Source organism: Pan paniscus, chromosome 1 (genome assembly GCF_029289425.2).
Source record: "Pan paniscus chromosome 1, NHGRI_mPanPan1-v2.0_pri, whole genome shotgun sequence".
NCBI lineage: Eukaryota > Metazoa > Chordata > Mammalia > Primates > Hominidae > Pan > Pan paniscus.
The window spans coordinates 55594604-55616744 of record NC_073249.2 but is presented as its reverse complement, the minus strand read 5'-3'; the positions used below and the strand labels follow the sequence as shown (position 1 = coordinate 55616744).

Genomic DNA, 22141 nt, shown 5'->3' with positions numbered 1-22141 from the left:
CCATAAATGAATGCATGTTGAAAGCATTTTCATAAGTAATTATAACAATATTATTTAATCTTCTAAGATACTGGAAATATCCTAGATATTTCCTATGGATCTATATCATAGATCCTTGAGCTTAATTCATTTTGTGAAATATCTTGACTCCATAAAGTGAAGAGTATCATTATCTCTATTAAGAGAAGAATAAAATAAAACAAAAATCAATTTAGTTGCATGAGGTTGACTATGTAATGTGAATCACAGAACCTTATGCAATTTAAGAACTAGAAAACCACTTGGAGAGCAATGAATGCCTATCAACTAATTCGAGGTGAATTCCTAGAGAAATAGCTGATGCCATTACCTAAAAGCCAATGAGTACATCACTGTGGTTCATACTTGTTTAGCCGGTCATATCAGTGGTTTTCAAATTTAGGTGTCCATCAGAATCACTTGGAGGGCTAATTAACACTGGACCCTACCCCAAAGTGTTGGATGGAGTAGATTCAGGACATCACCCGAGAATCTGGAGGTATTAAGTGTTTTCCTGGTGATAGTAATACCGCTGGCCAGAGGACAGCACTTTTATTTTTTCATTTTTTTCTTATTTTTTATTTTTATAGATACAGGAGATACATGTGCAGGTTTGTTATACGGATATATTGCCTAGTGGCGGGGTTTGGGTTTCTAGTGTATCTATCACTCAAATAGAAAATATTCTACCCAATAGGTAATTTTTTTAACCCTGACCCTCCTACCACCTTCCCCCCTTTTGGCAGCCCCAGTGTCTATTATTTCCTTCTGTATGTCCATATATACTCATTGTTTAGCTTTCACTTATAAGTGAGAACATTAAGTTTTTTATTTTCTGTTTCTGAGTTATTTCACTTAGGATAATAACCTGCAACTCCATCAATTTTGCTGCAAAAGACATTATTTTTATATAACTGTGTAGTATTCCAGGGTGTATATATACCACATTTTAAATCTAATCATTCACTTCTAGACACATAGGTTGACTTTACTGCTGTGAATCGTGCTGCTGTGAATTGTGCTGCAACAAATATGCAAGTGCAGATGTCTTTTTGGTATAACAATTTCTTTTCCTTTGAGTAGACGCCCAGAAGTGGGATTCCTGGGTCAAATAATAGTTCTATTTCTAGTTCTTTGTGAAATCTCCATACTGTTTTCCATAGATGTTGTACTAATTTATGATCTCAAAAAGAGTATATGAACATTACCTTTTCTTCACATCTGTTGTTTTTGACTTTTTAATAATAGCCATTCTGACTAGAGTGAGATTGTATCTCACTGTGTTTTTAATTTGCATTGCATTTCTCTGGTAATTAGTAGTGTTGATTTTTTTCATATGTTTGTGGGCCACTTGCATGTCTTTTTTAGAGAACTGTCTGTTCATGTTCTTTGCCCAGTTTTGAATGTAGTAATTTTCTTGTGTGTGTGTTGTTGTTGTTAAGTTCTTGTAGATTCTGATATTGGTCCTTTGTCATATGCATAGTTTGCAAATATCTTCTCCCATTCTGTAGGTTGTCGTTTACTCTGTTGGTTATTTCTTTTGCTGTGCAGAAGTTTTTAGTTAAAGTAAGTCTCATTTGTTTATTTTTTTTGTTTCAGTTGCATTTGCTTTTGAAGCCTTAGTCACAAGTTACTTGCCTAGGCCAATGTCCGGAAGAGTTTGTACTAGGTTCTCTTCTAGAATGTTTATAGTTTTGGGGCTTACATTTAAGTCTTTAATCAATTTTGAGTTAATTTTTGTATATGCTGATTTATAGGGATCCAGTTTCTTTCTTCGACATATCATTAGCCAGTTTGTCCAGCACCATTTACTGAAGGGGGAGTCCTTTTCCCATTGTGCATTTTTGTCAACTTTATCAAAGATCTGTTGGTTGTAGGCATGTGGCTTCATTTCTGATCAGTGCATCTATTTTTGTACAAGTACCATGTTATTTTGATTACCATAGCCTTGTGGTATAATTTGAAGTTAGGTAATATGAGACCTCTAGCTTTGCTCTCTCTTTGCTTAGGTTTGCTTTGTCTATTCCGGCTCATTTTTGGTTCCATATTAATTTTAGAATTATTTTTCTAATTCTGTGGAAAACGACATTGGTAATTTGATAGGAGTTGCATTGGATCTCTGCATATTGCTTTTGGCAGTGTGGTCACTTTAATGATGTTTATACTTCCAATCCATTAACATGGGATGTTTTTCTGTTTTCTTTCCTTTCCTTTTCTTTTCTTTTTTTTTTTTAACAAGGTCATACACTGTTGCCCAGGCTGGAGTGCAGTGGCATGATCATGTCTCACTGCAGCCTCAACCTCTCAGGCTCAAATGCTCCAATCACCTCAGCATCCTGAGTAGCTAGAATCACAGGTATGTACCACCACACCTGGATAATTTTTAAAATTTTTAATAGAGATATCTCACTATGTAGAGGATCTCAGTACATTGCTCAGGCTTGTCTCAGACTCTTGGGATCAAGCGATCCTCCTGCCTCAACCTACCAACGTGTTGGGATTGCAGGCGTGAGCCTCATGCCTGGCATTTTTCCATTTGTTTGTGTCATCTATGATTTATTGTAGTGATTTGTAGTTCTTGTCATAGGGATCTTTTGCCTCCTTGGTTAACTGTTTTCCTGGGTATTTTATTTTCGTGTGTGTCTATTGTAAATGTGATTATTGATTTAGTTTTCAGTTTGAACTTTATTGGCATATAGTAATGCTACTGTTATTTTGTTGTGTCTATTGTAAATGTGATTGGGTTACTGATTTAGTTTTCAGCTTGAACATTATTGGTATATAGAAATGCTACTGATTTTTGTACATTGTTTTCATATCCTGAAACTTTACTGAAGTCATTTATAAAGTCTAGGAGTCTTTTGGAGAAGTCTTTGGGGTTTTCTAAATATAAGATTATGTCATCAGGGAAGAAAGATAATTTAACTTTCTCTTTCATAATGTGGTAGCTTTTATTTATTTGTCTTCCTTTATTCCTCTGGCTAGGCCTAAGGACTGCATTTTTAGGATCACTAGTCAAAATTATTCTCTTCAACTTTACAGGAGAGCAAAAAACACACAGAATTTGTTTAATATGCTAATCCCATAGCTTTTCCCCTGTACAGTCTCTGTTATTAAATGTGGGTTATCCTACCAATTTATATTTTTTTCCAAACGCTCCTAGTGATTCTTATGATGAAATAAGATTTTAGAAACAAATCTAAATACCTGGATGGAGAAAAGGAGAATAATGAAATGATTCACCCTATTTATTACAACTCCATATACCTGAAGCCACTGAAGCACAGATGGTAACACTTTTACTGTGCTGACACCTTTACAAATTGGACCATCCTCATTTATCTCATAGGCTTGCATTTCTGTCATAGTAGGGCTGTGGATTATTATTTGAAATGCGTGGATAAAAATTACTTAGGAATTCAGTCCTTGAACACTGAGCAATCAAAACAACGGCTGTAACTATTACTCATCTTTGAAGACAGAAGGTTTATGTTTTGGAAAAGGATGATTAACTTTGATGTTTTTAATTAGAACTGTCTTTAGTCAATAAATTGGGATTTTTATCAAGAGAACACATATATTTCTTAGTGCAATTTTATTATAAGATACTCTTTAAATAAGCATTACCTACAATTGTTTAAATTATTTTCAGATTTCACACATCTTTCTCTATCAATAGAAAACCTTTAAAAATATTCTAATGCCATGCACCTGCATAGTCTCATTCATAAATATCAAGATTCTTATGTATTATTTTGCTTCCGATATGGATTGACCTAAGTGTATGATGAACAATGTTCATTTTGAAAATAACTCAAAGTTCAAAAGTAAAACTCTACCTACATATTACGTAACATGAAAGCATATTTTATTTCTTCTTGATATGTGAGAACTGAATGCCGATTGAGGAAGAAATTACTGCCCCAAAACTCTCACAAAAATACAATAAGGTAGAGGATTTAAAATTGATTTTAGAAGACTTATGGATCACAAACTGAAAGGAATAATGTACAGTGTCACTAAATATTTCCTCTATCAAAAAGCTTAAAATATGTATTATTTATATTTCCTCTTAGAGAAACTGCTGAACTTCATGATTCTAACAGCTGCTGTGTAATTCTTGTATTTTTGTCATTCCTAAACTTCATAATCTGCAGTGCCTAAGGCAATATCAACGTGGACAAATGGCAAATCTAATTAGATATGACTCTAATACAATGTTGCACAAGGTAAACTGAGTGTATTTTCTGTGTAAATGTAATATTTCCACAGCTCCTACAAGAATAAGTAGGACCCAATATAATATAATACAATTTTTCTACGAAACAAGTGTGAGTTTCTGAAGGAATTTTTCATAATTCTCAGGAATGTCATTAGAGTCAGCAAACAGTTTCAAATAAGGGTGAATATCCATTTCAAGTAAAATAGCAGAACTGCAAAACTAGAGAAAAAACTCCGAAAAGCCCATAAATTTAACAGTATAACCTAGAGCAGTTTAAATACAAGATATTTTATCTACATGTGAATGTTTCAGACATAGTAGAGGTTTATTTATTGATATTTTAAAACCAATAGAAACATGGCAAAAATGCTTACATGTCAAATTAATGCATCTGAGAATGTGACCTCTAATAAATTAGAACAAAATTATGAATAAAAATAAAAAGTTAAATATTTGGATGAATAATATTACTAAGCACCTAAAACATAACCCTTGATATACTACTAAATCTTATTTGTTATTTTGATAGATTTTCACTAAAACACAAGAGTTTTGTTGCCTACATAAACAGTATATAATGAACGCCATTCATATCTTTAAGAATGTTTCATTATGACCATTTTGTAGACATGTTAAGAATGTTTCTCTGGACAGAGTATACAAGACTAGTATAGTCTAGGATTAAGTGAGAAAATAAGTTAGAGTAATTGAATTAAAATTTATCTTCAGCCATAATGGAGTTTTTGGCACTGAAAACTGGACAAAATATATTAAAATATATTAAATTTTTACTCAAGCAGAATAGAACTGCAATGCCTCAGAATAGAGAAACTCACAAAGTGATGGCCATGATTACTCTGTTTTCTGCTTATGGACAAACTGCAACACAGAGAGGTGGAACCTGAGCACAGAATGGTGGTTAGACTAAGCTCGGGAGGCAAAAATCAAAATTACAGGATAGCTGTAGATTTGGGGTATTTTTCCTTCACATAAGCAATAATTCGGACATTTTATACATCATCTGTTAATATCCTACACAACTAATATTTTTGGAAATTTACAGTGGAAAATGCTGGTATGTGATCATCTTTCTGGTTGGATTGTAATTTCACAGGATGCCCCATTGTTAAGCAGAGGGGCTTCTCTATTGTCCTCTAAGGAACAATTTCCTCCTCTGTGTATGGAAGTCTGTGTCTGCTTTGAATGCCACTGCATCTTCTGTTATCATAATTAGCAGTCCTCTCCCAAACTCAGATTAATCAAGTTCAAATTATCTCTATTTTTGGATCTCTAAGAATGAGCTACTTGTATTATTACCAATTTTCTCCTATTTATTGATAATTCTTATTATTTTTGAACTGATCTGAGACTGGAAATTTTTGAACTTCTGAACATTTTTAATTGCACAATCAGCCACTGTTTACCATGGCTATCCTCCTAAACCTGCCTTAATTCCAGGGTATATGTCTAATGGCACACCCTTTTATTTGTGTAACTTGACAAAAATAGCATATCTGAGTCAAGAATCCCAAGATTTTACAGCTCTTTCTCTTAGCTACTTTATTTATTTATTTATTTTTACTAACACTGTATGCTTCACGAATATTTTCCATATAAATTAATCATGGACACCAGATTTAACACAGGCCCTTCTGTTTTCATTTTCTATTACTTCCCTATTTTACCTTTATTCCTCTCATTATTCATTCCTTCTGTTTAAGTTTGAGATGGTCATTTTTGAAATAGATTTTACTTATGTGTAATAGATAAAGATTAGTTCTTTGCTAAGTGATTGATAGAGAGAATGGCAATGATTAACCTTGGAAACCACTCAGTCTAGGAAGGAGATATTCCTGCTTGTGGCCATGAGGTATGAATGGAATCCAGAAGTATCTGTTGTCATTACAGAGCTTGTGAGAGGTATAAACATGCTACACATCCACAACTCTTCCTCTTACTTCCCCTCTTACAACTGCTTCCTTCCATCTACTGTCATAGGTCCTCATTGCCCCATTGGAAATCTCCTTTAGCCCTTGAATCTTAAGTATGGCAGTGTTAAAAGTGAAAAACTACTCATTTAGATAGTTTTACAAGATAACTCAGAAGAAGGTGGATACATTTCAGAATGTCTTATAATAATGTAGTTATTAAGTCTAGTTATGAAACAGAGATATGAAAAATCAGTACAGCAACTAATAGCAACTGCTATTCAGTCAGAACCTCCTTCATACTAAAGTGCAAGATAGCTTCTACTCAAGGAAACTAGTTCTAAATAGTCTGGCACAAAATTGGATCAATTTTGTATGAAAGCTTTTTCATATTTTCTCTGTTTTGCATCAGCACTCTGACCATTAAAGTTCATGATATAATATTCTATAAAGCAAATTTCTATTTTGGAGTTTGCCTCAAAATTTCTAATTTTATTTTTAAGTCTATACTTATTCTGCACCTGTTTTCCTTACTAAAACACACAGAACTGTACAAAGAGTTAGGGGCAAGAGTAAAATTCTTTGGATCATCTCTGTCTTTCAGCCAATATTATTGTCCGTTGTTGGTAAAAGATGTAGGATATGGGTTGACATATGTTGGGATAGACCACAGGACTAATACATACCATTAAATAGAATAGGCTTAGCCAGAAACAGCCCTCAGAATTTGTTGGTCAGGGCACAATCAGTGATCCATAGTTTGGACACTGAGGGATTACAGAATATGACCAAAACATTAAAAGGCCATCCACGAAGGGGAAATACAGAGAGAAGTGCTAACAAACGTGGATCATAAACCTGAGCACCACCATGAAGCTCTTCTAATGGAGTAGCTTCGGAATGCAGAAACAAAAGGAACTTAAAAAGAAAGAAAATGAAAAGGATGCAATTCCTCCCACATTCTTTGGCTCATGTGGTCTCTTTTCAGTCCTCTAGCTAGAAAGAGGAGACTTTCTTTTAGAGTTTTTGCTGTGTTCACCCCTGATGCAGTTCTGAGAATTGGCACCCCCTTTATGTCAAAATAGTAAGATAAAAGTGAGAAAAAGAGTTGTGATACTCAAAACTTTATGGTTCATTATTTTATATTTCACTTTCTTCCATGATCTGCCTGTTGTCAGCTTTTCATAGTCCTCTGGTAGATGCTCTTCATGTTATGTTCTGATATTTTAGTTGTAATAACTGTGAGAAACAGGCTCTAGGGATCTTTCTCCTGGCAAGGCTGCCAATCCCAAGATGAATGTATCAAATATAATAGCATTTGCATAGACCAGCAACACAAATAATAATATAAACTCATTTTGGTTTAATGACTTAGGAAAAACTAAATGGAGAAAAATAAAACTAAATTTGGAAAGCATGCCTTATATAAATATGAACTACAGATGAAATAAGACCTAATTGTGATTTACAAATCTGAAAATAGAATGAATAATAAGGGTGATATCATTGTGTCATAGGGTAGGAAAGTATTTCTATATACTCTGAAATTACAATCCCTAAACTAGCAACCAAAAAAAATGAATATATCAAAACTAAGAATTTTTTAAAAACAAAACAAAGCACATTATGGACAGAAATATCAGAAAGTAACACTTTGATAAAATACTCTTATTGTGTAAAACTGAGAATGAATGAGAATATACAAGGGACTCCTGAAAAGTAACTAGAAAAATACTGGAACCACAATAGACAGGCAAAGAATATAATAGACAAGTTTTAGAAGAGAAACTCCAGAATGCTAAAAATCATATCAAGAGATGGTGAAATCCTTTCATAATCAGAGCAAAGCACAGTAAAATAATAATAGATTTTACTTACGCTTATTAGACTAGTAAAGATTAAAAATGTGATGAATTAAATAGTACGAATCTTCATGCACTGATGGAGCAGCTCTCCTGGAAAGTAACCTGGCAGTATTTATTTAAATTAAGAATATGCATGATTTATTTCGTTACTCAGTATGTATTTCAAAGTAATTCTAACACTGGTCCACAAAAGGACCCAGTATTCTATATGGCATTCTTTGTGACATTGGAAGTTGCAGTTAATCAGTCCACTTTCAGAAGAGTATATGAGGTATACATAGAATATATGAAAAATGACTTATGAGGTGATTGAAAGAAATGTATTCAATGTACTTCAATCATATAATATGATTGAAGCATAGAAATATATTTGAGAAAAAATAAGGTATATGTTTTACACATACATCTAAATATATATATAATATATATATAAAAAACCATATACACAAATTTGAAATTTAACACATTTCAAAATAACACACATAAAGTAAAATATTCAACATATTAGAACTATTGCCATTGGGCTCATGAGGAGCATGGGAAAGGAAGTGACATAGAATAAATAAATACATCCAGAAATATCTTAATAACACAAGCTACACATCATTTTATGGTTTCTCTTGCATTCTGAAACATAATTAGCTCAACCTTCAATACTGAAGATTTATAAATGCACAACAACAACAAACACACTTGTCATATGAATGTATAGTATTTTGGAGGAGAGAGGGTAATAATAGATGTTTACTTGATTTAGGGAACTCCTGTTAATCTTTCCTAGAGCATCTTTGATCTGTGTTTTGGATAAAAGAAAAACATATCATTGATGTGAGAAAATTTTCCAAAAAGAAATGTCTGAATGAATGATATAGTAGTTTTATTTCTTTTTTTGTAGCCTCTCCATATTATAGCATAAATTGATGCTGGTGTAATGCTGGTTGGACCAGGTGAATAAGAAATAGCAACAATTCTAGATGTATTGGTAAGTCATTTGTTTGAAGGAAGGTGGGAAATAAATCCAACAAGGGTTCAGAGACTTGCCACCATAGAAGCTTTCTGTAGATCCAGTGGTGAGGGGCTTGTGGAGATACCTTTCCTATGTGAGGAAGGAATTATTTTTCTCTTTTTTCCTGCCTTTCTGTGGGCTAGTGAACATTTGGTGGGGGTCAGTCTTGGTTTATTAACAGTATTTTTGACTGTATCTCTTTGTATACTTCCCATCACAGTTGCTTTGTATATCATTCACAGGTGACTTATAACATTCTATCAGTAACAATTACCATGTCAAGTGGAATGTGGAGACTTAATTTCTATTTAGGTACCTTTATTTTTCCTGAGACACTACTACTATCTCAGATAGTGTTAAAAATCTTTGTTTCAATCATCAAATACAATTATAAAACTAAAGAGGAAAATATAGTGTGTTATATGTATTCATATTTCCAAACTTTCTATCATCTTTTTTCCTTCCTTGATGTTCTAAGTAAACTTTTGTATCATATCATTCCTGAATGAAGAGCATTCTTTAGCCAATCATTAAAATTAGGACTCCCAGGGACAAATTATTTTAGCTTTCCTTAACCATAGAATGTAATTGCCACCTATGATAAGCCCATGGCCAATATGAGACTCAACAGTGAAAAACGAAAAGCTTCTTCTAACATCAAAAACAAAACCAGAATGCCCACTTTCTCTACTTCTATTCACTCAGGTACTGGAAGTCCTAGTGAGAGCAATTTGGCAAGAAAAAGAAATAAAAGGAATCCAAAGTGGAAAGAAAGCAACAAAATTATCTGTTTGCAGATGACATAAACATATAGTAAAAATCCTTAAAACTCCACAAAAAACTTAGAATAAACAAATTTAGTAAATTTTCACGATGCAAAATAAACATACAAAGTCAGTTGTATTTTTATATGCTAACAATGAAGTACCAGAAAATGAGATATTAAAAATTCCATTTACAATAGCATCAAAAAGAACAATATACTTAGGAATAAACTTAACCAAGGAGAAGAAAGACTTGTTCATTAGTTTATTTTTTATCACTTATATTTTTCTGTTAAGGTTTTCTAATTTTTTCATTTATTTCAAGAAAACATGCAATTGAATTTTGAAGCATTTTTATGATGACTGCTTTAAATTTGTGGTCAGATAATTCCAATATCTGATTTGTCTTCTTGTGTTAGTTGATTTCCTTTTCTCATTTAAACTGTAATGTTTTTGATTACTAGATATCATAAGTGATTGCTTATTGTGTCCTAGACATGTTTTTGATTATGTTTAGAGACTCTGGATCCTATTTAAACATTTTATTTTGGGGAGAAGTCACACCTTTTAGGTTAGTATGTAAGTATTGGCCTGCTTTGCTATGATGTATTTCCAATGGCAGGTTTATTTTTACTATTTGCAATGTTACTTTGGTCTGCTTGGTTTATCTGGTGCTGCCGATGCTCTTGCTGGTACTGCTGATACTGCCTGGGAAGGTAGAATGCATTTCCCCTCATCAGGCTGCTTGGTGACTCTAGGTAGGAAGGGGTGTGGAGAGGTCCCATTATCAGTGCCCTCTGACTTCACCATGTCCCTGGGCATGTGAAGAGGCTCTCGTGCCCTTGGGGGAAAAAAAAAAAACAGGTTGTCTGGGTTGTGCTGTTATTTACTGTTGAGTCTCATTTATCTTTTGCCTATTCCACTAACTTGTTAGGTATTTCTGGGAGGGTGAGGAGTTTCTCGAGCACACAGGGTGAAGAGGCTTCCTGGACTGGGCCATTTGTTGTAACTGGATCCCTTTTTCTAGTTCCAAAAGACTTCTCAGTATTTTTGAATGAGGGAGGAGAGTCTTGGAACATAAGGGTGAATAAACCCACACCCACAGTTATAGGAAATCCAATGAAGGCTAAGTAAAAAACATGAAGAAAACTATACCTAAGTCTCATAAAAATAACTTCCTCAAAATCAAGGAGAAAATTTTAAAATGTGAAAAACTGGCTCTACTAGTTTTCCAGGGTTGCATTAATGAAGTACCACAGTCTGGGTGACTTAAACAATAGAAACTAATTTTTTCATAGTTCTGAAAAATAAAAGTCTGAGTTCAAGGTGTCAGCAGAAGTGATTTCATTCTGAGGCCCTTTATCTTGGCCTATAGATGGCTGTCTTCTCTCTGTCTTCACATGGCCCTGTCTGTGTATTTCTGCTCCCAAATTTCTTCTTATAAGGATATCAGTCATACTGGATTAGAACCCATCGTGATGACCTCATTTAACCTTAATTAGTTCTTTAAAGATACTCCCTCCAAATACAGTCACCTTTTTAGGTACTGGGACCTAAAATATCAGCATATGAATTTTTAAGACACAATTCAACACATACACAAGGAGAACACAATCCAAAGGCAAAGGACATGTTATACAGAAAGGGACAAAAGGCAGAGGGAGATATCACTTGTCAGAAACAAGGTAAGCAAGGATGTAGAGGAGAAGCACTGGAGAAGCACCCTTAAAAAACTGAAAGCAAAAAGACAAAACAAAAACCATCACCATAAAATTCTATGCCTACCACAAGTATCATTTAAAATTGAAACAACAGAAATTTTTTTCAGAAATAAAAGAACTGAAATAATTTATCACCAGGAGATCCACATTAAGAAATGCTAACATCTTTCAGGCTGAAGAAAAATAATGAAAGATGGAAGTTTTGATAGATATATATATATATATATATATATATATATATATATATATATATATAGGAGAGTGAACCAGAATGACATAAGATATATATATATATACACACACACACACACACATTTATATATACACAAACACACATATGCATATGAGTTTATCATATAATTTAAATCTTTTTAAAAATTAAATAACTGCAGGCTGAAGAAAATATATTCTGGGATTTATAACAAATTAAAAAGTAAAGGTACTGCAGTAATAGCAATAGTGACAGGAGACAGACAAATTCCTAGGCAGACAGGGACAGGTCCCTGGTGAAACCTGACCTTCAAGCCAAAGACAGCCTGAAGCCTAAAATCCTAACTGCGAGTTCTGGATAGAGTCCATGACTGGAGTGAGAACTTCCATTCCTGCCTTACCCTCTCTTTCTCGATTTGTTTCTTCTGGATGATGCCTTTTATCCAAATGAATAGTGCTTTTTCCAAAGACTGCCTATGGACCAATCAGCATTCATTTCTCCATTGTAAGCTCATAAAAACCCTGGACTCAACCACACAGACTGCTACCCACTTTTGTGTCCCCTCTCACAACTGAGAGTGTTCCTTCTGTTGCTCAATAGAATTCTTCTCTGCCTTACTCACTCTCTGGTGTCCACACACCTTATTCCTCTTGGTTGTAGGACACAAACCTGAAACCTGCCGAGCTATGGGCAGTGGGAATAAAAGAGAGCTGTTAACATGCTCCTGTCCACCAGCCTATGGGAGATAGAGAGCTGTAACATGCTATCATTCACTGAAATACAGGAGAAAGAGAGCTGTAGCATGTTCGCTGAGCTATGGAAGTGAAGAACAGTGACATCTCTTGGGGGCTCAGACCTCAGGACTCCCCAAGCAGAAGCTGCAACATTCCTTGGGGCTTTGCAATTGCTGGCATCTCCAAGGTTTTAGGCACCACCAGGCTCCTCTTGTCTAGACACCAGTGCCCAATGCAGAAGCTGCTTGTAGCATGCCCGGTCCAGCTGCGGGCTGAGTACCAAGCCACTGCAGGTGCAAGATCTGAGCAAGTGCAAGCTCAGTTCAGCCTGCTGGGCTGAGCAGGCAGAGAGAACCCAGCCACAGAGATTTCCAGCTGGTGAAGCAGCACCAAAGGAATCCTGTAACAATAACATAAAGGTGGACAGGAGGAGAAATGGAAATATGAGTTTGTTTACTATAGGTAAATATAGACTTACCATATGATCCAGATATTTCACCTCTAGGTATTTATCCAAGATAAACAAAAACATATGTTATAAAAAGATTTGTACATGAACATGTATGTTCATATCATCTTTATTTGTAGTAGGATAAAACAATACCTAGAAACAACCCAAATGTCCAACAAAATATGAATGAATATAGCAATACAATGGAATACTACTCAACAATAAAAAATAATTAACTATGGATTTATAAGATGCCACAGACGAATCTCAATGTTTCAAAATAATTAAGGGGAGTAAAATAATTGAGCCACAATCATAATCTCTAATTGCATTCATATAAAAGTCTGGAAAATCCAAACCAATATATAGTGAAGAAAAGCTGACAGTGGTTGGAAAAAGGGATGGGTAAAGGCTGAAAGGAGGAATTAAATAGGCAAGATAAAACTTCCATGGGCAATGGATATATTTGGCAATGGATAATAGTTTCATGGACATATGCCAAAAGGCATAAATCCAGCACTTTAAATAAGTAGAGCTCATAAAACCATAGTAATTTGCTTTCAAAAAAAAAATGGAGCCTTATTTACCCACAATTGTCACTTGTACCAAATCAGCATATTTAAATATTATTTTAAAAATAATCTCAGCCTCTGATAAGTTTACAAATTCTTAATCACAAGCATCTGTGTATGGGTATTTAGGTGGATAATGCAGCTGATATGATATATTTATTAAGCCCAGTGAGCAATGTTAACAACAATTATACTCTTCATTTTAATAGAATGTTTATGTTTGATGTTTAAATAATTTCATTATCAAGATGAATAATAGGATTGACTTTGACAACTTTCTTAATTACTGATTTTGACAGGAAGCCAACGCTAATTAGAATTTCATTTTTAAAAAATGAATACATTGTTTGTAATCAGCCAAACATCCCTCAATTAAATCAGAGTTCTAATATTGCCCAAGTTGTCATTTTAATTACAGCATAATATATGTAGAGAATAAGTATGTATTTTAATTTTAAAATGTGACTTTTAAATGAACTAATTTATAGATGAATTTTTGGTAGTCTACTGCAATTTCTGCTATATGTGATAGAGATATAAAAATCATTTTAGCATTTAAGTTTCTAAAAATTAAACTTTTCTAATTGTATTTGAAATAAAAAAGTTTTTCTTCCTATGGGAATAGGACATTACAATATGCACTACAAAAACCAAAAGCTTTTGTTGTGATCCTCTATGTCTGACCCGTGGGTCACAAGTTGACAATGTTTCCAATTTTCACCCCTTCTCCTGCCAACCTGTAGACCCTAGGGTTCCTAGTTCATTTCAAATGGTTGAGTCTGGGCTTCATTTTTGAAGGAACTACTCATTTCAATCTGTTCTCTTCGTCCATGCCAACAGTTAGTTGACATTTCCTCATGATGAAACTGAGGATCAGAGTAACTCTTCTTGGAGGCCTCTGACAATTGTAAATAACCCTTTCTTTCCAGGAGTCCCTTTGTGTGCCATTGGGATTATATTTCTTATATTCGAAGCTGGGTATTAAGTTGCCTCCCCACCAAAAAACAGTGACTTTCACCTTAGGGTTGGTTGTAAGACTCCTTCTAGTGTTTAAGGAAATACTGTGTTAGTTCTGGAAGCTATCCGGATTAGGCAGTATTGGAATTGTCCTTGTTGTTGTCCATGGTGGTATCTAGGCGATCTTTAATGTAACCCGCTGTACCTGTATTAATGCTTTGGACTTGGTAGAAAAGTTAATACAAAAACTACAGTAGAATGCCACCTGACTTTCTAAGGTAGACACTGTTAGCTTTATGGGGTTTATTCAACTGGGAATATGGAGGACAGTGCTGAAGTCAATAATTCATTTGGCTGTTAGGGGGTTCTGTTAATAGTAGCTTTAGTTAAATGCTGCATAACACAAATTAAACTGATTTAGCCCTAGCCCCTGGCAGTCATATCAATCAGAGTCAAAGTGGCAGGCAGATGGTACACTTGTGAGAAAATTCATCAGTAGTTAAATGGTATAGAAATGAGTGTCGGGTATTAATGGGAGACAATTTTCTATGAGTCTTTTTCATTTGTGCATGACTTTATCATACTGTGTTTTTGGACCGTCTTTTCAGTTATATTTGTAAGGTAAACAGCACTGGAAGATACAGTGGCTCATTCCAGGGTGGAGGATGCATGGATTTCCTGAGAAGTTTAACAAAGATATGTCATTCCAAGACAAAGATTAGGTGGTTTGCAAGCACCCTGATTTGAAAGATTGGTGGTTTTTCATACTGTGCCCTGAGTAATAAAGTTCCTTATAAGTGACCTAGGAGTCTCATGTTCTTTGCCAGAATTATGAAACTTTGTCAGGGTAACTATTTATTTTGCAAGCAGGGTAAAAATTTCAGACATTTTACATTTCTTAGCAACCTTCCCACAGTGTGTAATCAAAGCATTAATTCCTGAGGCCAGATTGGTGATTCTTTACACAAGGAAACAAAAGTGACTGGAAAGCAGTCATAGCTACTTATGTTTAATTGTACATTTGTTGTGTCAGGCCATGGAAACACTAACCCCCGTGGATCCAGAGTCTTTTTCGCAAATCCAAAGTTTGATGTTTTCATTTCCTGTGTATACAGTCACTCTAACAAATAGCCATAAGTCCCCTGGGGGAAGGATGCAGGGAATCATCACAGTGTTTGTTTACCATGACTTTGTAGGTCCTTTTCTCTGGGGACCTGGTCATCTTTTGAGTCAATCAATTTAAGGTATGAAAACTCAGATCTGAATTGGCATAAAGCTTCTGACTTTAAATTGAGGTGTCTATCAATTGTACAGTCTCTTCCTTTATATAGATTAAGCAAACCCTTTGCCAATTTCTTCTCTATCTTGTCTCTATGGAAACCATATTACACTTACCATCCCTGGATATCTCTAAAGGTTAGTCACCTGCCTGTGACTAAGATCTTGCTACTCCTTGCAACAGTTGCAAACAGCTTGCTACTGATGGTTAAGCACTATCATTATCACCTCCTTTATGTCATGCCCTTTGCTATCTGGATGGTCACTTCTGTATTAGTATCTCCTTCCAAGTTGCCTGCAGACAACATCCTCCACTTCTCAATTAATTCCAGTACCTTTCTCACCCAGGTATCTCCTACCAACTATGATTTGTCTTCAGTAAACCATAGTCAGTTGGTAGGCTCTTGATGTTACATGGTATCCACTAAAACATGTTCAGTTTTGTATGGCTTTTTTTGAATATTTCTTCAACTTGCCACAATAGTTCTATTATTTCTGTTTACTTAGGGTGGATCATTACTTTCTCTAAGCTTCACAGGGATTTGCTAGCAGCATAATGATGCTATCTTCTGGCATCCTTATCAGGATGTTTATTTTCTTATCACAGGAGATTTCTTCCATGTTTATAAAATTCACCAAATTTTATGTTCTGCCCTTCTTGTTCTAGCTCTTACCAGATCCATTCTCTCCCAGCTCATACAAGTACATGTGGACTTACTCCTACAGATCTTTAACGATATAGTATCATTCCTCCTTCAGGTAACATAGCAATTTATTTATCAAGTTACATTGTGAACAATCCTGTTTTGTTGATCTTCTGGCCATGAGGGGGAGCAGAGACTTATGCTGGGGGAGGCATGCTGTCTTGAGAGGCAGAGGAGTGGGCTGCTTCTGAAGATCCTATGAGGGAAACAAGTCTAGGTTTTCAAAATTTTCTAGTGCATCTACCCCAGTTTCTCAAGTTCATGTCTCAGGATCCCAGTCCTTCCAAATCAAAACCCTTACAATGGGATAAGCAGACTTGCTGTATTTGAAATTTTAATCTTATCTTTCTCTCCATTGCTCTGAAGGTAGATTGTGATAGAATGTGCAGGTCTTATGTTAACCTGGAATTAGAGATACAATTTAAAATAGGGGCAGGAGATACAAGTCAGTGTCTCCCCACACACTAATAGGAACTGTGGGAGATGGAGTTTGAGCATAGGCTTCTGAGGGAGGTGTCTGGTAATTAGATTCCAAGATGAATAGGGTTATAGCAAATAAATTTGGCTCATCTCCAGATATTGTAGATGTAAAATTTAAGCAGGTGGGAGCAGAGCTTATTTAGATTTTATTAGTAATTTGAGGAAGAGGGAAATACTTCAGTGTCACTGATGGAGGCCAAATTGTCAGAGACTGGGCTAGTCATTCTAGCCATTTGTTCCAAAATAAAGAGAAACAGTGAGATACAATTAGAGCACCAGCCAGTTTCCAAACATTGGACCAGCAGGAACAAAGCAGGAGCTCTTCTATTTCATTGTGGCTCCATTCTTCTTTTCTTCCCTTACTGCCTGCAGATCTTTTTCTTTCTTTCTTTCTCTTTTTTCTCTTTTAGCTTCTTTGTTTCTGCAGTATGCTTTGATAGATAAAACATTTAGTTCACAAGATATATAGAATAAAAAAGGATAGCTACATTACATAGAAACTATGAGTGATTAATATTGGTCAGGTGAGGAATTAAAAACCATTATCACTAATTCCTACAGAGCTTCAATTTAGAAAACTGAATTTCTGTTGTTGTTGTATCCAGATGGTATCTCATTGGTATGTGGAGAAGAATAGATTAGGCCGCAAGTGCCTAGCTGAACACCTATGAAAAACTGATGTCGGGCAAAAGTAGAACCAAGGGTAATAATCATTCACTTACTAACATGGAAAAATCTGCTCCACATCAAGGAGAATGATGGCTATGAATATTTTTACTGAAATATATTATCAGTAGAAGAAAGTGGATATGGACAATAGAAGAAGATATATGTGAGAGAATGCCAGAGGCTCTAAAGGAACAATCATTTAATTTATTGTTTACTTATTAACATATTTAAGATAATTCAATGGAATTAGTTCCTTATTTGATCAAGAGGAGGATGTGAATAACAATGCTTTAAGATGAAAGAGATGTATGTTTAAACAATATTAGCAATTAAACAAAATGTTCATATTAAAACCAATAGAGTTAGAAGTATATTTCCTTTATTCTTTTATTGACTTTCCCTCAGGAATAAACTAAGAACCATAAAGTCAGTAATTGCATGAACATTTCCATTTAATATCATAGGGGCTGTTGAATTCTCAGCAACTGGATTACCTTTCTGAAACTTGGAGAATAATATGGATATAAAGATGACTGTTTTCTCCTTATTGAGTATACACAAACTAACAATGTATTACTAATTTAGATGACTATTCTCATAAAGCAATTTCCTTTAAACTTTTTTTGTAGTCAAAGCATTTCCCAATAATCGGATCTTAGAATCTGATACAAATTTAGAATAAGATTGTATGACATTTTAGAAAAATTATAAACTTTCAGAAATAAGTCAGAGTCAATTATTTTATTTGGGAAGATAGCATCTTATTACAGAAGGAAATGAAAATTTCACATTATGGAAACAAAGAAACTAACTCAAAAAGGATGTGTGTCATGCACTATTATCAATAATAAGTCTCTGGAAAATGCCTATATATAGAACCTAGTCTTGATGATGGAGTTACAAATATACGAACCTCTCTCTAGAGGGAATTAATGTAGACTTCTATAAAAGCAACATCTGCTCAGTTTCAAGAGCAGGGTGCCAGTGTGGCTGGATCACAGCCATCCAGAAGGACAGCAGATTATGAGGCCTGAGAAGAATCCTATGGCCAGAACATGTATGGCATTTTGGAACACAGTAAAGATTTCTGATTTTACACGAAGTGTAAAGATTGATTGTAGACATTGAAGAGTCACCACCAATCTGCATTTTGAAATGATTACTTAGATTGTTGTATTGATAATAGATTGTAGGGGAAATACACTGTAAAATGTAAAAAGGGAGACCAATATGGTAGCTACTACATAGTCAGAAAAGCGACACTGGTGGCTTGGATTAAGATAGGAACAGTGGAATTGTTGACAAGTGATCAGACCTGGCCTATATTCTAAAGGCAGATGACCAGATATTCTGTTGCATTATAAAAAAAGAGCAGTTAGGATGCTTCCAAGATCTTTGTCCTGAGCAACTGTGTGATTGAGATTAACAAATAATGAAATAAAGAATTTGGGGATGGGGTAGAATGGGGTTGAGATATCAATATTTCTGTTTGGACGTGAATGCTTAGTGTAAAGATATATGAGCCTACAGCTTGGGGAAATATTAGAATGAGATAAAAATTTGGATTCAGCAAGATATATGTGATATTATAAGTAATAGGATTATACCAATGATGGAAGCATTATTGATTCCAGGCAAATCACAGTATTAGAATGTAGTAGTGATGAGAATAATTTGTAAGACTAAGCTTTAAAGTGCTCTACCTTGAAAGGCTGGTCTGGAAGAGGAGAGGATCCAGCAGAAATCACAGGAGGAAGCCACAGGAAGCCAACGCAAACCCCACAACTCTCTATTGTATAGTATAGAAACTATTTTCGAGTGTCATTGAATAGACACTATTGAATAGTGTCTTTACCTTCACATGTTTTTTATAATGTTCATTATATATTCAACTGTTCACATTCTTAATATGTACATTAAAATATAAATTCTTTGATGGTAGGGAGCATGTCTCTTTAGCTCACCGCCTTATAGGGTCTCATTCCTACTCTAGTGTCCAGCATACCTAGGTACTAAAAAATAATTGTCCCCCTTTTCCACAACGGGTTTGCCGCCAGAACAGAGGTGTCATGAAAACTACCCCTAAAAGCCAAAATGGGAAAGGAAAAGACTCACATCAACATTGTCATCATCGGACACGTAGATTTGGGCAAGTTTATCACTACTGGCCATCTGATCTAAAAATGCAGTGGCATCGACAAAAGAATCATGGAGAAATTTGAGAAGGAGGCTGCTGAGATGGGAAAGGGCTCCTTCAAGTATGCCTGGGTCTTGGATAAACTGAATGCTGAGCATGAACGTGGTATCACCATTGATATCTCCTTGTGGAAATTTGAGACCAGTAAGTACTATGTGGCTATCATTGATGCCCCAGGACACAGAGACTTCATCAAAAACATGATTACAGGGACATCTCAGGCTGACTCTGCTGTCCTGATTGTTGCTGCTGGTGTTGGTGAATTTGAAGGTAGCATCCCCAGGAATGGGCAGACCCAAGAGCATGCCCTCTGGCTTACACACTGGGGGTGAAACAACTAATTGTTGGTGTTAACAAAATTGATTCCACTGAGCCACCCTACAGCTAGAAGAGATACGAGGCAATCAATTCAGCACCTTAAGAAAATTGGCTACAACCCCGACACAATAGCATTTGTGCCAATTTCTGGTTGGAATGGTGACAACATGTTGGAGCCAACTGCTAACATACCTTGGTTCAAGGGATGGAAAGTCACCCATAAGGATGGCAATGTCAGTGGAACCATGCTGCTTGAGGCTCTGGACTGCATCCTACCACCAAATCGTCCAACTAAAAAGCTCTTGTGCCTGCCTCCCCAGGATGTCTACAAAATTGGTGGTATTGGTACTGTTCCTGTTGGCCGAGTGGAGACTGGTGTTCTCAAACCTGGTATGGTGGTCACCTTTGCTCCAGTCAGTATTACAACTGAAGTAAAATCTGTCAAAATGCACCACGAAGCTTTGAGTGAAGCTCTTCCTGGGGACAGTGTGGGCTTCAATGTCAACAATGTGTCTGTCAAGGACGTTTGTTGTGGCAGTGTTGCTGGTGACAGCAAAAACGACCCACCAGTGGAAGCAGCTGGCTTCACTGCTCAGGTGATTATCCTGAACCATCCAGGCCAAATCAGCGCTGGCTGTGCCCCTGCACTGGATAGCCACATGGTTCACGTTGCACGCAAGTTTGCTGAGCTGAAGGAAAAGATTGATCGCCGTTCTGGTAAAAAGCTGGAAGATGGCCCTAAATTCTCGAAGTCTGGTGATGCTGCCATCATTGATATGGTTCCTGGCAAGCACATTTGTGTTGAGAGTTTCTCAGACTATCCACCTCTGGGTGGCTTTGCTGTTCATGATATGAGACAGACAATTGCTGTGGGTGTCATCAAAGTTGTGGACAAGAAGGCTGCTGGAGATGGCAAAGTCACCTAGTCTGCCCAGAAGGCTCAGAAGGCTAAATGAATATTATCCCTAATACCCGCCACCCCGGGTTTAATCAGTGGTGGAGGAATGGTATCAGGGCTGTCTGTTTAAACTGGCCATTTAAGTTTAATAGTAGAAGACTGCTTAATGATAACAATGCATCGTAAAATCTTCAGAAGGAAAGGAAAATGTTTTGAGTACCACTTTGATTCTCTTCTTTGCGTGTGGCAGTTTTAAGTTATTCGTTTGTAAAATCAGTATTTTTTTTTCTTTTTTTTAAAATTATACTTTAAGTTCTGGGATACATGTGCAGAAAAGTGCAGGTTTTTTCCATAGGTATACACATACTTATTTATTTATTTTGAGATGGAGTCTCCCTCTGTTGCCCAGGCTGGAGTGCAGTGACGCCATCTCGGCTCACCGCAAGCTCCGCCTCCTGGGTTCACGCCATTCTCCTGCCTCAGCCTCCCTAGTGGCTGGGACTACAGGTGTCCGCCACCACGCCTGGCTCATTTTTTTGTATTTTTAAGTAGAGAGGGGGCTTCACCGTGTTAGTCAGGATGGTCTCCATCTCCCGACCTTGTGATCTGCCTGCCTCAGCCTCCCACAGTGCTGGGATTACAGGCGTGAGCCACCGCGCCCGGCCAGGTATGCACGTACTTTTAATGGAAACAGCTTGAGCAAAAATCTGTCACAGAATTTTGAGACCCACTAAGAATGTTTAATGAGAAAAAAAATTATCCAATGATTAAATAAAATAAATACTTAGTAGGGTTTTTCATAAAAATATTTTTAAGTTTGTAATTTGAATGCTTTTAATATTTAACTTTTTTACAATGAATGTGAATATTTTATGTTAAAATATTTGTTCACACTTCCATTGGTTTCTTCAGTTCCATGTATTTTTTGATATTTAAAATTTTATGTACATTTATTATTTTCCATATATTTTTATTTTGTCTTGCTGAATTGTGTTTATTTTATTTTAAAAATTTACACAAACAGCTGGTATATTGGGACTTTATAAGTATTCTCTTTTTCATAGAGTTTTAATTATTTTACATTTATATAATTAATGTTTCTGGAGTACATCCTGAAGATAAATGTGTTATGAGAAGAAAAATGTGTT

The 22141-nt window shown here is 35.6% G+C and overlaps 1 pseudogene; it reads left to right on the top strand.

Moving 5' to 3' along the window:
• Positions 1-19674: 19674 nt before the first annotated feature.
• Positions 19675-21051, top strand: LOC100969889 (putative elongation factor 1-alpha-like 3; annotated as a pseudogene).
• The last annotated feature ends 1090 nt before the right edge of the window (positions 21052-22141 follow it).